The following is an 18,584-nucleotide window of genomic DNA, read 5'->3' as shown; positions in this document are numbered from 1 at the left end:
AAATATGGCATCAGGATGTATTTCAGGTATATCCAAGTTCATATATGGGTTCACATATGATCCCTTCTTATCCTATAATTCATCCAAATCAATTCACACAAGAAGTTCAGTGAAATTCTTTGTTTTTCTTTCGAAGAAGGCTACATATGGTGACCACAAGGCTCATTTTAGTTTCAGAATATAATTGGCATTGAATGCATTGTTTTTTGAAAAGCTTGAGTGCTTGAAGAAAAACAAACACTCTTGTATCGACTGTCATAACTATAGAAAACAAGAATGCCCATCAGCTAAGAAAGACATTTACATCATTTTGTTGGTGTTTTATGGAAATAAATATAGCTCAAGCTCACTTAAGTCAAAGCAAGAGCAGTGGGTATAAGAACATTTAAAGAACAGTGATTTAGTGTAATAAATCATGGTAAACTTCTATTAAAGATAAACTATTTATACGCAGGAACTCTAATGCATTACAATCCATCTGCTGGTGTTTCACCAAATAGACAGCTAAGCAGAGTTTTGAAAATGATATTTTCACATTGCAGAACAGGGAAGCATGATAAACTTTCGCTCCAAAAGGTCAGTTATCCTCCATCTGCAATCAGTACCTACAGGCATCTTTCTAATGTCAAAACAGATCTGGTTCAGCATCATCTGTTTCCACTGATGCTTCTCATGTTCTTCATTTGTGGACCCAACAAAATCCTGCCTCAACAGCTGCTGCAGTTGCTGGTATTAGATGCTCATTGTCAATAGGAAGGGGGGCACACGTGCTGACCCTTTGCATACCATTTAAACAGTATTCATTTCATCTTTCTGACAGTTTGTTACTCTGCATTGCAGCAAAGTGCATGCCTAGATTAGGAGCAAAGTTTCTTGCAAATCCATATCTGCCGTTCGGCTTGGCTGCTTACTGTAGGAACTTGTGCAAGAGATTATAGAGAAAAATTGCTTTGGAGCTCATCTCCAAAGAAAACTAGATCTACCAACATTTAAAATAATAATGAGAACTCACACTTTACACTGTGGGTGCCCTTTGCAGGATCGCGTGCGGCGCTTTGGACCCCAGGAAACTAACCGGTTGTGTGGGCTGGCTTGCCTCTCAGTGTTATTCTTTGGAGGTTCACGCCCAGTCTCAGTTAGTCAATTTACACTGCTGGGATGTGGGGCCAGTCACATAAATAGGGGGTGGAGCCAGCAGCCAGGCAGTCCGCTCAGGAGCTTCACCCACCCACCCAACCCTCCCTTTGTTTAATGTTTCTTGTTTGCAGGTTAACCTTTTTTCTTCCTGTTTAGCAGGCACTGCTATGGTCTTTTGACTGGTTGCTGTTGTAGAACCGGGAAGAAATTTTCCTGCATTGGCAGGTTTTGTCTTCCCCATAGCAATTCGTCATAACTTGGGCGGTTTAAGGCCTTGGGCAGAATCCTTTAGTCTTTTCTTCCCCAAATGATGGGGGGGGGAGTGAAGTGATGACTCACCCCTACCCCCATGGTGGTGATTTCAGGGTACGCCTCTTAAAGGGTTACATAAATGGGTGTCACTGCCCATACACTGAAAGGTTGTTAGTGAACTACCCTGCGTGCAGGGATATGTGCTTAGCTGCCTGCTACACTTACGTCTTGCAGGGCACCCCCATATCCCATTTACCCTAATGTGCCCCAGTTCCCCCCAGCTGGGGGTCTGGGAGGGATACATGCCCAATGCCTAAGCCAAGGTCTTCCTACATTTGGAAGTTTAATAAAGTTGTGGCCAAATTTTAATTCCATAACACATTGTCACGAGTCATTATTCCTTTCTCCTTCATATGCTGATAAATGCCTAGGTTTTCATGACACAGAAAAGTGCAAAACAGACCAAAAACAGACCTCTGGTATAGGAAAAATTGGCTATGGTAACTATAAATAAAATTGCTATATAAAAGCATCTATGGGAACAGGAACAACAGAGATATAATGATATTGAACAAAATTACTAGATATAAAACAGCAGGGAAGGACACAATCAGAAGAAAGGTTTTTTTAAAAAAAGAAGAAGATTGTCATTGTTTTACTGTATTAGGATCAACATAAAACAAAAAAGCTGTAATTATGGATATCAGGTATGATTTAACTGTATACTTACTTAGGGTACTGTAAAAACTATATATAGGAACCAATTTGTCTGACTTTGGAGAGTCTTCTGTGAAATAACTCTAGACTGCTACAGAGAATACATTTTCTAAATTTCCATAAACCCCACACAGAATGGATAGCAACTTCCCTCTTCTGCCAGTTTTTGGGGGCTCTCCAGTTGCTTGAATGCCAGGTGAACGCCTCTTCTTTCTATTTTCCTTTTTTAACTTGGCACTTCATTTACTACTACTGCTCATATGTTGGCAAAGCTGGGAGTAAAGTGGCAATTAAACACTTTTGGAAAGCAGAACTGGCACTCAAACAGTTGGAAGGCTCCCAGCGCCACAACATCCTTACTGTCACCAATTAATTGGGGGCACTTGGGGAAGTTACGAAACACTCCCTCCGTGTTCTCTCATACCTTTTGCCTTTGTATTGTCATTGCATTTTCTAAACACATTAAGGCAATCCAAAGAAATGTCAGCAGGCAGATTTTTAAATGACACATACTTGATAATTGCTAGCACAGCAGTGATGTCATGAAAGAGAAGAGGTAGGTGAAGTCAAAGGGAAAATGTGGAAAGAGAAAACAAAATAGGCAAGAGCGAGGAAACTGTCTTCCTGTGCTAAATTCATATTCATCTACATAAACTCCCATCTCTTATCTCAAATTCATCCCTTTTCAGAATTCACAGAAAGAATGCTCTCCCAATAGAAAATTCTGGGCATGGAAGCGTATTTGTATTTTTATAATAATTCCTATTGACTGATACATAATGAGTAGAAATGCTTGCAAGATTCACTGTCAACAAAGTTGCCCTTCCCCGATAAATTGGAGAGTTCCCAAACAACTTAGGACAGCCTGCCTGTCAGCTGAATACAGCTGAGTACAGCATTGCTAGTGGTTGAAAATGACAGGAGTTGGGATAAAGAAAAAAAGGAGGATAAGAAACTGAGGAGGGCAGGATGGGAAGAAAAGGGCAAGACACGTCTCCCACCAAGAAACAACATCCCCAAAAAGAAAAGCAGAGCAAGACACGCTTGTCATCTCTAGGGGTACCAGTAGCAACCCTTCCACATTGGGCAAAGTGAGCCAGCTGCCTGCTGATGGTATGGATGAGGCAGGCTACACAAATAATTATTCATCATAAATACCTTCAAAACAAGGGGAGGCAGACTATGCATAAATCCATTTACAATGTCCTAAAGCAGCATTTATCTTTGCCCCCACCTTGAGCTCATTGGGTTTGGGAAAGTCATAGGTTTGGCCCTATGTGAGTAGAAGGCAGGATTAAGGTTGCTCTACCTACTGACCTCAGATGAAATATTGATTTAAAAGCAAATCTGTGCAGCTTGACTGGGGAAGGGTGCATTTTTTAAAAAAATTGAAAGGGCTGTTAGTACCCTTTCCGTATGCTCATACCCCTGACATTTACAGGTTGGAGTAATAAGGGGATGAAAAGGGGTATGACTATTACAGTGACAGAACTTTTCTCAATCGAAAAGCACTATCACCACCCAAAAAACAGTGACATGTGGCCAATGATGTGAACTGTCCACTACAAAAAGAAAGAAATTGAACAGCAGCTATAGCATTATAAATGGTATGTCTGGAAGACCCATAGAACATTATATAGAGTAAAGGGAAGCTTTTAATGTTTAATAGACTACTGTATTTTAATATTCTGTTGGAAGCTGCCCAGAGTGGCTGGGGAAACCCAGCCAGATGGGCGGGGTATAAATAAATTATTATTATTATTATTATTATTATTATTATTATTATTATTCAAAATGAGCATTGTTATGACCTTGCCACTTCTCCAAGTGGTGAGAAGTTTATTTATTTTGCTTATTTATTAAATGCATATCCCTCCTATCCGAAGGAACACGGGTTCCAGGGGCAAATGGCTTAGTCAGTTTCAGTTTCCTTTTGAAGCAGGCTTATTAGTATTTGACTTATTTGATATTTGACTTATTTAAAGATGTACAGATTGAGCATGGAGGAAACACTCCAACAGAATGCCAACGTTCGTTGCTCCCACGTCAGATTTTGGGATACAGTATACAGCTCACATAGTTCAAAAACTCAGATCTCTGTGCAGTGTCTTTCTCTAAAACCTGCAGATGTCTCCTTTTTATTCTCCTTTACACATACACCTGGTCCTCTCCCCCTGGCTAAGGAGTGGAGGCTATAAATCCTCATAAGGCTGATTTTTATCACCCCCATTTCATGTGTGGTGAGCCATGGGTATGAAATAGGCTCTCAGTCTGATTCGGAACATTCCCCCAAAGTGCCTGTATCAAGAAGTAATTGGCTCCCTATGTATTTCCCATGGCAATATGTTGTCAGTCTGTTAACAAGTTCAAGTTCTCGTGAGATATGCCTTAGGCAACCTACACTGATAACCCTAGTCACAGAAATGTGATCTTACTGACACCCTCAAAGGCCATGGCAAATACAATTCATCACGCGAATACATCCAGAAATGGTGATCAGAATTGGATGGCTATGCTGACCCAAAATTCACAGGGTCTGGGCAAGTGTGTGTGTGTGTGTTAGGAGCAGCCAATGCTCACCATGAGCAACCAAGCTTCTGATTTATACAAAACTCTTCCTTGGGATGGATGTTCAAAAAGCATTAAGGGAAAATAGATTTTTCAGACTGAGGCCATGATGTTATGCCCTTGTCTGGAGATTGTTCCCATTTTAACATGGTAATGGCGGAAGTTCTTAATTAGGTTAAAACTTTGCCATGTGTTAAAATTCCCCATTATAGAGAAGCATGCTGAGATAAAGAAGGAATGGCGAAAACCAATCGTAAGCTAGTCACATCTGTTCACCCACTAATCAAGATTTGATGTGCACCCCATGCTAATTCAGCAATGGTGATGCCTCTCTATATTCCGTTCTCTTCCATCCTTGTTGCCTTAACATCAATTCCACATAGCTAATGTGACAATGGATTCTCATTATAATATGGAAAATCTATGCCCCATTATGCTGGCCCACACTTCTGGCTGCTATTAGTGTAATTGGTTTTTGCAAAGTGGTTTTCTGCTTCTTCTTTTCTTTGCCATTACATTGGTACACAGTTGCTCTGCTCAGAAGGATGGCTTGAAAGGCTAATCTAGATCCATTTCCAGATGTGACTATTCATTCATTATTTTGAAAGATGAGGTTTTGGTAGCAGTGTTACAATAGTCCTGTGTGACGCTAATCAATCAAGGCAATAATACATCAAATCTTAATCGGCCAAATTCCTTAGCTACTCACTACTCAGGCATTCACACACAGTTATTTTCAATGAGGTGGTAAAATGGAGGCTTCTAGAGATAGTTTCTGAGGTAACTTTGAAGTCAATTCAGAACCACCTCCCTTGTCACAGTTGTTTGCACTCCTGTGCGGCCATTTCCCATTATCTGTAGTGCATAGGTTCCCAATGAATAATTTCCCAGTAGCATTTACACTTGAGAGATGATCTTGTGGAAGGGTTTGATACTGCACCTATATTATTAGCCCCTCTCATGTTATCTCGCCAGGTTAAACAGGACTGAAGAGGTGTGAAATGCCATCTTGTAATAGAAGTGGTCCTCAGATATTTATTCTGAGGTGATACATCACCATAAGGCCTATTTTTACCACTTCCATTTTGTATATCATGGATGAGCCATAAATATGAAATAGTTACCACCAGAAAATAAAATAAAATAAAATAAAGTTACCATATCAGAGACTGCTTTTCAGACCCTGCTATTGACATGGCAACTTTTTATTATGGGGCTATTTCCCACAAATATTTCCTGACATAAAACTGCTGTGGGAAGTCATATTGATAATATTATGGTCTCAGAATAAATGCCTGAACCAATTCCATCTTACCTAAAACAACAACAGAAAACACATGAGAAAACAACAAACAAAACCAGGGATAAGAAAAGAACGTGCAAAATAAGACTCCTTACAAAACCACATTCAGTACCTTATTTTGTACTGTCATTGTTTTCCCTCCTACAGTTTTGAATTATTAAATGAAACACTTCTATCTATATTTAATGTAAAAGGTTGGCATCTATATAAATAGGCCATAAAGTAGTACAGGGACTAGACTGAAGAGATTTAGCCCCTCTCAGCTACTGAATAGATTCTACCACCTCAGATTGCAAAAACCACTCAAAAATACCTACTCAGATCCCACAGCTCATAGGGGGATTGGAGGTATGAACACCAATAAACTTTGACAATATAATAAGCAATTTGAGGGATGGAGGGGTACACATTTTAGAACACTGTCCACGGAGATATGTGTTGTTTGTTGCTGTTATTCGTTTCTTGGGAAAGAACTTGTTTTAACCAAGCCCATTCCAAAGTGAGTGGAGTTCACCCACCACGAAAAAATTGCAAACACTTCAACATGTTAAGTAAGATGTTGCCTATAGTTACTTTTGATACATACTTGCTCCCTTCTGGACATGGTTTAGAAAATATAGCTACCTAGAGGCAAATATGCAGCAGAGAATAATGTGTGGACATAGTTACTATTTTTCAAACTGTGTTAGAAAATATGTTGGGTTTCCTCAGATGTTCATCAGTGAGATGATCAGAGTCCACCATTACCAGTCTTCCACTGCTAAGTACAGCCACTGGAAGTGACTAGTTGAGTGTTTTCTTGAGCAATTCTATCTCAGTTCATGCAGGGTGGACCATGAACAGTGAAGCTAAAGATGCCTCACAAATACAGCATTGGACCTCTATGTGTACCCTGAAATACTTCCAATAATCTTCTACAGTGCACAATGTTGTGTAGCAAAGAAGTTTCTTATCAGACGGGTTGATGTGAAAAGGGTTGCCCTTGGGGGGTAAATAACTGAAAGCCACTGGTCTAAAGTTTCTAGGTTCCTGTCCTTGGGGAGGAAACCTCCTACATACTTCAATGTATAGGAAATTCCATCTACCTAGAGTGGAATTTGAAATAAAATACTCACACTGGTCTACATTTGGATATGACCTAGTTTGGGCAATATAGTAAGCTCCTAGAGTAGTAGTCACCAGCAAATGTAGCCAAATATAGTTATTTTTAATTAGGATAATGGGAATGTTGCCATTATCTCATATAGGAAAACACTTGAGTGCTGTGGAACTTAGAGCTGATACATATAACAAATTAACACTGGTCCAAGTAGGCTGTCATGTAATGATTGCTTTATTTTATTTTTTAAAAAAAGCTTTATGCCATCATACTTCACAAATATTGCAAAGCTGAAAAGAAGCAGATGATGTCAAAAATTCATTTGACTTTCTCCATCTTTCTTTGGCGTACATCTTAAAAATTAACTTGTTCTTGTCTCACTTTGGAACTGGAGAAAGAAACTTGTTTTTGACTTCTATATTACTTTTGTTGTTGTGTTTTGTTTCCCCCTTGCAGATCTAAGGACAAAGAGCAAAATTAGCATGAGCTTTAAATTTATGAATGACTTGTTCTTGCAACCATATAGCTAAAGGGATTTTATTTTACTTTAACAACTGGAAGTTAAAAGTGCTTCTGTAAACTGCTCAGTGCAATAAATAAGTCCAGGGTGACTTATGCCTTTAGGGGTGCATTACAGCTTCTTCCCACCAAGCTTATTGGAGAGGAAAAAACATGCAAAGCCTGTTGTCCTCCAGCTCTCCTGCCTAGGAGGGAGTCATCATGACAGTGCTGTCTCTTCTCTGAACACACATAGTATATGACACCTCAGGGCAAGATGAATTAATTCAGGACCAAAATATGGTTCCTGTTTTTCATATGACAGCAAATCTCAGTGGAAAGCATGAACCTACCTGCAGGCTGCACACTCTCAGTTTCAGAGAAGAATGTTTCCCCATATCTAACTTAGCACTGACATGGGTTAATTCCATTTCCCCCCTCAAAAGTCTGATACCAGAAAGAAATTAGTTTTCTGAATCAAAACTGAACACTACAGTCTTACATTCAGTAAGGTTTACTTAGTGCGTGTCCAAGTGTAAAAATTAACTGTTCTCAGAGACGTCCCCCAGTCCCCACTGCATTTCTGCATGTTTAGAACTGGAGATGTTTACTCATTGAATGAAGGCACGTTTGAAGCAACCTATTTCATGCAGAAGGGAAGTGGCTCAGTAACCCTAATTATTTGAAGTTATTGGTTTGGGAATTAGCAGTGTAGTATATGGAGCTGATCAAATGTAGTATGGTTGCAAAATATATAGAATGTTTACCACATAAGAGAGGATTACACTTTCTCATTTCAGCTTGCCACACTCTACAAAATTATCTGTCCATTTCTGTACTCTTCTTTTTCCTCATTTCTCTTGGCTCAAAAGCTGAGATTTAGCATGGATAGAAAATGCAACTGTCTAAAAGTTGGAGTACACTCTGCATGTTGCGAGCCACATCTTCCATCAGACCCAACCAGCATGGTCAATGGTTAGGAAAAATGGGAGTTGTGGTCCACAACTTTTCTAAACCATCATATTAGCTGCCTTCAGTCTAAAGGTTAATTGACCCTAAATTTCACACCACACAGCTTTAACTGATTTCAATACCTTTTTTAGTGTCTACCAATTTATGAAATTCTCAAAACATTATGGCACAGTTGTTTGCAATACACATCCAGCTGTGCATGCACAGATAAGTCACCACAACACCCCAGAAGCCCTAATCTCTTCCCATCCACTGTGAATGGATATCACAGTATGCCAGCCAGTACCCAGAAAGAGATGCCTGCTTACTGCCAGTTTCCTACCCAGCCCTATTGAGGCATTAGAATTTACTTTGAGTCGTGGTTTGAAGAAGAAAGACTGGATGGAGAAAAGCTAATCATCTTAGGTTAATGGCAAGTATACTATGATCCTTGCACAGGGAGGGGAAGGGTGAGAAGAGGCCTCCACTTGGCTTTGTTACCATCGTTCCATATTACTCAACTGTACGCATGCCAGGAGGGATTCTGCTCTTAGTGTTTGGGGAGTGTGATGTTGTGTAACAACAAATATATACAGATGACCAAATGCGCTATCTGGGCTGCAAGGCCATGTCAGTTTTGCAGTGAGTATTTCCAAAGGTATTTGCTGAGTCATACCACTAGACCTCACGGGGGGAATCTCATCACAGTATGAATATTCAGTTTATTTAACACAGGTCATAAGCACATTTTCCTCTGCCCATTGTTGGTCATTATGCAGCACATACACCCCAAACAGAACCGCATTTGCCTGAAATACATTTGGGTCCTTCTTTATTCCAGGTCCAGAGACATGCTGACCACTTTTCTATTAGTAAAGGTGTTTCAAAAACAACTCCCCATGCAATTATACTCTGTTGGTAACTGCACCCATGGTTAAAGTGGAGGTGTTTTTTGTAGGGGAGGGAGTCAAAGAAGAGATACTCATGGTGCTGACTACAGCTCACAACCTTTTTAAAAAGATCACTTGCGGCACCCATTAAAAATCCATAAGCTTGTGCTTTTCTTATTGGTGTTTTTACATGTATGTACATGAATGTATGACTTTTGCTGTCCCTGGAAGCTTTTCGTCTGTGGATAGAAAAGAGAAATAAGAGTGTTGACAGGTAATTATTTGCCTTACAGGATAGTATATGGTAATGAGTACGGTACAGAATTCTTTGTTCTTTCTTATACATTTAAAATTTACCAGTTTTCCTTCCTGAATTTAAAAAGTTGAACATTTATCTGTTGAGCTTTTCAGAAACAGTCATTTGGTGCTTGTTATCTTGGTGTTCTTAAGTCTGATAGGTGATTAGTCATTCATTTCCTTGTTAATAAATTATTCATTCAGTTCATTAGATATTCACTTCATTTAGCTATCTTGTGGTTTTCTTTCCTTTTTTTAAAGTTTGCAGTTGTTTGATATATTAAGCTGCGTCATAAGATACCAAAGAGCTGAAATCTACGGTAGCACAGTATTAAAGATTTTTCTGTTAATGGGTTTCCTCTCCTCTTTCTTCACTGGATAGCTCTGCCCAGAACAATTTGAGCACTATGCATTTTTGTTATTGATCTTAGAGACATGGGCTGCATACACACCATATATTTAAAGCATATGGCTTTCTCCAAAGGATCTTGGAAAATATAATTTTCAAGGGTGTTGGGGATTGTAGTTCTGGGACGGTAAACTACAGTTCCCGGGATTCTTTGGTAGAAGACATGTGCTTTAAATGTATGCTATGTACACAGCCATTGACTCTGCATAAAATGTGGTATCTGTATGGTATAAGTAAAGGTAAAGGGACCCCTGACCATTAGGTCCAGTCGTGACCGACTCTGGGGTTGCGGCGCTCATCTCGCTTTATTGGCCGAGGGACCCGGCGTACAGCTTCCGGGGCATGTGGCTGGCCAGCATGACTAAGCCACTTCTGGTGAACCAGAGCAGCGCACAGTAATGCTGTTTACCTTCCCACCGGAGGCGTACCTATTTATCTACAGTGGTGCCTCGCAAGACGAAATTAATTTGTTCCGCGAGTTTTTTCGTTGTGCGAGTTTTTTCGTCTTGCGAAGCACCACTGCATTTTAACACTAAACAATGGCGGGGAGGGGCGGGGAGAAGCAGGACAGCTGCCGCAGCCGGTACCTCGGACTCACCCGCACGTTGTGGCCACCGCGCAACACGGCTGCTGGAGGGCGGCGGGGCTCAGGAGCGCGACTCTGGCTGCAACGCTGGCTGCTGGCGGCAGCGGCTCTCTGAGGGGAGCGCGCGAGGGGGGTGGCCAGCAGCGCGAGGCAGCCGGAAGGTCAGCCGGAAGGTCGGAGGGAGCCGGAGGAGCCGTCAGCCAGAAGGTGGGAGGGAGCCGGAGGAGCGGGGAAGCGAGTGTGCGTGTGTGCAGTGACCGTCGCCATGACAGGAGAGGCAGGGCCATTTCGTCTAGCGAAGCAAGCCCTTAGGAAAATCCGTCTTGCGAAGCACCTCAGAAAACGAAAAACACTTTCGTCTAGCGAGTTTTTCGTCTTCCAAGGCATTCGTCTTGCGGGGTACCACTGTACTTGCAATTTGATGTGCTTTCAAACTGCTAGGTTGGCAGGAGCAGAGACCGAGCAACAGGAGCTCACCCCGTTGCGGGGATTTGAACTGCCGACCTATTGATCGGCAAATCCTAGGCTCTGTGGTTTAACACACAGTGCCTGTTAAAATAGCAAGTTATTACTACATAGCAGTCATGGGGTTCCATGAGGATCTAAGACAATGACATCATTTTTTCTGAAATCCATTATGCCAACCCTCATGAGCAGTTGAAATAATTATTTCTGTAATGACTCTCTTATTTTTAAAAAATATTTATTTGTTCTGTTTTGCTGGTTGCTTGTCTTGCCTCCTGTGAGAGGAAGTATGGGATTGAAAAACAAAAATGTTAATGCATCCCCTAGTGGGAGGGAGGGTGTGTGCCTATGTGTGCTGAGACAGGCCCTGAAAGCCAAAGAGAGTTCTGGAAGCCTGAAGGCATGTGTTTGTTTCCATGCATGTGTATAGTTTTTCCTGAGGAGGATGCCTGTGAGAAGACTCATAAAGAAAGAGGCCCAGCATTGTTTGATTAGTAATAGACAAATAAAACATCTGTTGTTTTGGAAAATCAGATTATTCTGCCTGGGTGAGCCACTGGACTAGGCCACTATGCTACATAATAATTCATTCAAATGCTATCAGACAGGACCGGCCCACACATGAGGCAAGATGAGGTGATCGCCTCAGGTAGCCAAATCCATGGGGCAGCAGATCCCAGTCTAGATCTTTATTTCCCCGTTGTTCCTGATGTAGATCTTCACTCTCCCCTTCTTCTCTGGCGGACACAGAGGAACCATTTTGTGGCTTGCCTCAGGTGCCAAAATGTATTGGGACAGCCCTGTTATCAAAGTATGTGCACAAAGAAGCATGAGAAGCAGTAGCCATGTTGTTTCATCAATGTATGAAGGAGCCATGCGTAATCATCAAAGCAAGTTGTGAGGAGCTTCACCATGTAACTGTAGCTGTCCAAAAGCAAGGGAGGATTAAAATCCTCCTCATTGCTGGGCACAATGTTGCAGTCTACAGTACAAGCTTACCACGGGGTGAGAAAGATACTGTGGTAAGAGCAGGTGTGGCTAAGAGACTAAGCTCTTGTTTAAGAAGTCCTGGGTTTGAATTCCAGCCCTGACATAAACTCACTAGGGAAGCAACTCAGCCTCAATCGCAGTCCATCCATCTATAGCAGAGGTGGGGAACCTCAGACTTTATGTACATATAGCAAAAGGCCCACATGCTGAGCATGTGAACGGCAAGATTAGCAGGCTGAGTCCTGTCATGCACCCTGCTTGAGTACTTTTGCCTGGCTGGAATGTATCCCTGTACTCTGATAATGCTTTTTGCTTGTTTGGATGGTGTATAGAGAGGCATGTGTGTAGAAAGAAGCCTAATGTACAGAAGTAAAATTTATATCTGTTGCTCCACTGACTTTTGCCTCAGGTCCTACCCATCACTGGCATGTGGCTTTCAGAAGGTTGACCAGAAGCAAATACAGCCCTTGACCTGGAAATGCTTCATCACCCCGATCTAACATCTGGATATAATTCTGACCTACCCTACCTTACATGGTTGTTGTAAGGATTACAATAAGATAATATGCATGAAATGTTTGGGCATTTGAAAGCACAAAAGGACCTAAATTAGGATCAAGTCAGCATTTGGTAACTGGTTATTTGTAATTACTAAAGATACTTATGGAATCTACCTCAGCTGGATTCCAACTGGGTTTTTGAAGTTCCGCCTTATTGGGTTTTTAAAGTTCTGGAATAATTCATAATGTCAGATTCCATTATTTTTCCAAACAAAACATTTATGGAATTTTGCAACCTGGGTGAGAGAGGATTCCCTTTTCTGTTTGTTTGTTTGTTTGTTTGTTTGTTTGTAGTTAGGAATGACAAAGCCAAAACCAAAAATAAATTAAAACAAGCTCATTTTTACGCAATAGCACAATTTCACATAGTAACATTTTGTAATGATACCAATGCACTACTACTGCTGCTACTAACAACAACAACCGTTCTTGTTATTTTAGGGCACATATACAAAATCCATTCTGACATTCCAAAAGTCAGAGTTCAGCTGGAGCAGAACCAAAGGGGTATAGGAATCCTGAACTAAATGTTACAAATGGGTCTGCTCATCTCCTTGTAATCATCAAAAGTGTGCTTTGCTCATGCAACAGATATCTGGAATTAGTACTTGTGAGCCTTACTAAAATTACTCTGGCACATCAGTGATACTTATCCTGACCACTTCTTTCCTAGCACATAAACTCCAAAGGATCTAGCTGTATAAGACTTCTTATGGTACAGGGACCTCCTCACATTGTCTAAAACATACAAAAGCAAGCATCTACTTTGGAAAACAACAACAAAATAAGGAGCTGTCTTAAATCTAAGACAGCAACACTTCTTGAGAACAAGCAGTAAATCCTGCTCCCACTGGAACTGAGCAGAAGTCTGGCTTTGAAGCTTTGAGTTTACCTTAGATCTTTTCAAGGGTTTAATCTTATAAAAGTTCTCCCCACTCCAGGCCGGAACATACTTTCTTCAGCCCAGTACTGTTCATCTGGTTTACCAAACACCGAAATATCCATGGTAAATACCACCAATGAAGGATTGCAATATTCATGTGCTCAGTTTCCCCAAGAGTGTTTACCCTGTTAATGAGAATAGTTGTTCAAATTTCTCTCTAGAGAGCCACTGGCATGAGGCCACAGTTCTATCTGAGTCTGTGAAGTACAGCACTTTCAGGAGCCATGCTATAGTTCAGTTCATAAACATTTTTTCTCCTTTAAAAGCTCAGGGGAATGTGATTTTTAAAATGGCTATGATTTGTCTAGAGAGACTTATCAGGAATTCAACAGCAATGCACTTGTATCTCCTTGGAAAATGTGTCTCATCATACAGGGAAATGAAGTGTTTCAGAAATGATACGGTTATCCTTAAAAGATCATCCAGGAATGTTTAGGATGGGACCAAGCCAGGTTCCTAGTGCCGTGCCAGAGCCTCCATCCCACTGACATCTGCACTGCCTCCCCACAAAATTTGGCAGCTCCCCAAAGGAAGAGCTGCCAATGGCCTCCTCAAACCCAGAGATGATCCTAGAAGGGAATCAAAACCGGATATCTGTGTTATCATTCATTTATTAATTTTGTAATTTTTGACAATTTCTTAGCTGCTTGATAATAAGAAAGAAGTTCAAAGCAACACATGAAGCAGAAAGAAATGCAACAATATTAAACACCTATGAAAACCAGGTAAAAACATATTAAAATTATGTTATACTGTTCCAAAATATAGCAATTGCCAGGCTAGGATTATTCTTCTACAAAGTAACGATGGACTATAATTGTCTTTGATAGGCACCGAATTCTCCAAAAGGGTCAGTGTCTGTCTGATTTCCACTGGAAGGGAGTTCTATAATACTCAGACTGTTGCACCATGGATCACACTTCAGGGATAAACAATAGTAGAAGCAGTATCTCCCCTGATTACCACAGTGACATACCGGTATGTGGTATGGCCATGTCCCATCTACTTGGGTCTCTAGTTGTTGAGGGATAGATCAATACCAAGATATTATACTAGGTCCAGTGCATTGACAGTCAGAGTGATTTCATAACAATATTGGAGGGAAATATATGTTTTCCCTTGGATTGTACTATGTGTGTATGTGTATTCCACTTGTTTCATCCACTTAGAATTTAAAAGCAAACATAAAAGCTACAATGGTTCATTCATCAAAACACAAATTATCAAACTAAGAGCAGCAGCAACCCCCCTCAAGAAAAAAAACCCACAGAAATCTTATAAACTTATTATTTGTTTAACAAAATTATGTTTTAAATGAAACTGAGGTGTGGCTACTCATTGCTATCCATTCATCAGGGAGAAATCGGACACATTCATCATTCTAAAACAATTTCTCTGTAGGTTTTACTGAATCATAAGCATCAACTAGCTCTTCAGATGTTACAATTTGGCATCATTCTGGCAAAATCAATGGAGTAGCAACTCTTCTCACCGGTTTATATCATCAGGCCTGCTGAGTCTTTGATTACTCTTCAGCTAATCCCCTCAGCTAATCAGAGAAATTTGTAAGAAAAGTTTGGAGGGAGAAGTCATCATTCTGTACATTGAACACATGTACTTTTGTTGTATTTGGTGGTGGTGGCCACTGGCGGAGGAAGAGGAGTGGGGGGGAGTGCACCGTCCCGCTCCCAGTGGGGTGTCATCGTGGCTGCCCCCCTGCCTGCACTGGGTGCCACGCCCGCAGGACGTGCACGGCACCCCTACGGGCGGCCGTGCACATCCTGCGGGCGTGGCACCCAGTGCAGGCCCCCGGGACGCACACCAGCCCCGCCCTGCCTGCTCTCCACCCCTTCCCCCGGTGCTGGAGCATGAAGCTCCACCACTGGCAGTGGCTAATGAAATAAGCAGGATAAGAGCTCAGAAAATGAGCAGGTAAACAAGAGTACAATACAGTGTAACCTCAGGTTACAGACAGGATCCGTTCCGGAGACCCGTCAGTAAGACGGAACTGATGCAAGCTGAAGTGCCATGTCTGCACATGCGAGCAGTGTGATTTAGCACTTATGCGCATGTGCGAGCGGCGAAACCTGGAAGTAACTGGTTGCCACGGGATGCAACACGAAAACACGTAACCTGAAGAGGACGCAACATGAGATATGACTGTAGATTGGTCAAAAACCTACCAAAGAAATGTTTGTGGGAACAATAGCAGCTGGGGAAGTAAAGTGGGCCTGCTTCCCTGACCTCCTGCCACAATATTACTGGGGTGTACCAGGAGGGGTGTTGTGTAGCAGTAAAGTCGGTGCAGTGCAAACACACTGGCAGGACCACTGAATTGGTTTTGTTAGTGCATTGCATTGTGCCAAACATGCCCCTGCCTTTCTCCTCCACCACACCTTCCTGTGTTGATGATGGGAGTTCATTTAAGCAGGGCCACCCTGCCAACCACTGCTTTGTGTAAGGCAGAGGTAAGAGTCATATCCATTGTGTCACCCATGTTCGCCTCGGGCCCCATCCACTTTGAAAATGTTCCTGATGAGGGAATGTGGCCTTCAGGATAAAAAAAGTTTCCCTATTCCTAATATAAGCAATTTCACTTTTGCTGCAAAATCCTTTACATTCTGCTTTAAGTTTTGCGGCACCAACCACCCCACTGATAACCAGGCAATATATAGTAACTTCTCTGGGGGGTTATTTTGCCTCTGAAGGTCTTCATTTTTAACAAAATACAAGAAAACATTTCGAATTCAAATGGTGGACTGGACCTTTTAAAACTGGATGATTTATTTTGGTTTCTAGAATACCCAGGCAACTCCAGGTACGAGGCTGCTATTAATGCATAAAGTTAAAAAAGACAGCCAAACATCACTCTTGAAAAGTTTGTGGTAACTCTGGAGGGAGCTCTGAACTTTATTCTAATAATGGGACTCAAAACAAAGCCAAGGTAAAAGACTTTGTTGCATTTTAAGCCACTGATGTGTACATATCCTTATTCTAATAAGCCACTGAAGAGGGCCGTGATTCCATTTGCTTTGTATTCCCTTACTGGCTGAAATTGCCTTTGTGAGTAATTCAGAAGAAAAACAAAGCAATACTTCAAGGGGGGGGGGGGATGGCATGCAGCAGTGTAAAGGGTGCACAAGAATGAAAGATGAGATTCTAGTAAAGCATTTGGGGAAAAACATTTCTATCCTCCCGTTGTTATTTTTGTCCTTAAAATCAACATGAGTGAATATTCATTGCAGCCCTAATTCACAGGAATAATTTGAAATAACATCAAGATAAATTGTCAGCTTTATGAGAGTCAGGATGTCACATAGCTGCTGTTGCTGTTTTCCATATATTATTATTCTTAATCAGATATTCCATTTCAAGATTGCTGCAAGAGTATGAAAATCAGATTTTGTACCACTTGAGACCTGGGGTGATATTTGATTTGATTTGCTATCTAACTTGATAGTCACATTTGTCTTAGCTTAACTTTCTGAAAAGCGGCAGCTGGAAAAGAGAAGCCATTGTTATTGTTCCCACTTATTTTTGGGCAGTAACAGAAGCTCTGCGCAAGGAAGAACAGAGGTGTTTTATAGGGTGTTGAAGAGATGCAGCAATATTAATTGTTTTTTATTATTTATTTATGTATTTTCTATACTGCCCACCATCCGAGGATCACAGAGCTGTTTACCATGTAAAACACACAAAACACATAGCATAGTAATAAACAAAACAATACCCTCCACCGCTGTACACTCGTATTTGTTTTGTCCCTCTGTCATCTTTAACCAAGCAGGTCCTGCAGGTTTTCAAAATGCAAAAAGCCTGAAAAACCTGTTTACAAGAGGTAGTAGTGGTTATATGTAAGTAGCATGGACAAAAATAATTTGCCGTGCCATTTTGATACAAAAAAAGTCTCTGACCAATCTAGGGTAGTTGGTAATATTTATCAATAAGAACATAGACGCGGGTGGCGCTGTGGGTTAAACCACAAAGCCTAGGACTTGTCGATCAGAAGGTTGGCGGTTCAAATCCCTGTGATGGGTTAAGCTCCCGTTGCTCGGTCCCTGCTCCTGCCAACCTAGCAGTTCAAAAGCACGTCACAGTGCAAGTAGATAAATAGGTACCGCTCCAGTGGGAAGGTAAACGGAGTTTCCATGCGCTGCTCTGGTTCGCCAGAAGGCGGCTTAGTCATGCTGGCCACATGACCCGGAAGCTGTACACCGGCTCCCTTGGCCAATAAAGCGAGATGAGCACCGCAACCCCAGAGTCGGTCACGACTGGACCTAATGGTCAGGGGTCCCTTTACCTTTACTAAGAACATAGAAGCAAAAGATTCTCATCCAGCCTATCTAGTCCAGCATCCTAGGTCTGGCAGTGGCTAACCAGAGGCCTCTTAGAAAGACCACAGGCTAGATAGGAAGGCAATAGATCTTACTTACAGTTGTACTGTTGCAAATGATGCTTAGAGGAATATGGCAGAATATACTGACTTGCTGGCCATTTTCCCAGAATCAGAGGTGCTAGATCTAAATCCATCATAAACACACATGATGTATTCTGTACTTGCCTTATGAATGCAGTTATATTATTTATTTTATGTTATTCACCACCGTGATATTTTTTTGTTAATGTTAGTGGTACAGACATTTTTGCAAATAAATAAAATAATGATAGTAAATCCATCCAGATCCAAATTCATGTAGAATAATAGGGCCTAGATCTAAATCCCTCACAAGAAGTTCTACTTTTGGGCACAAAGAGTGCATGAGGCTTAAATCACTGCACAGAAAGGAAATGTTGAGCTGGTAGTGCTTCTCTTATCACCTCACGACTGGAAAAGCCATGATGTATGCAAACAGTTTTGTCTTTCTGCTGTTAGGAGGGTCAGTATCATCACTTGGCACCAATGTTCACCATCAATGTCA

At 41.3% G+C, this 18,584-nt stretch overlaps 1 long non-coding RNA gene across 1 annotated transcript; it reads right to left on the bottom strand.

Moving 5' to 3' along the window:
* Nucleotides 1-7,294: 7,294 nt before the first annotated feature.
* Nucleotides 7,295-12,927, bottom strand: LOC310685129. Its single transcript, XR_014515087.1, has 2 exons — nt 12,837-12,927; nt 7,295-7,525 (listed from the first exon to the last, which is right to left on the bottom strand). It is a non-coding gene; the product is annotated as an uncharacterized lncRNA (long non-coding RNA).
* Between the last annotated feature and the right edge of the window lie 5,657 nt (nt 12,928-18,584).

This window comes from Podarcis tiliguerta, assembly GCF_965153285.1.
Source record: "Podarcis tiliguerta genome assembly, chromosome: 9".
NCBI lineage: Eukaryota > Metazoa > Chordata > Lepidosauria > Squamata > Lacertidae > Podarcis > Podarcis tiliguerta.
This window is presented reverse-complemented; position numbering and strand designations above follow the sequence as displayed.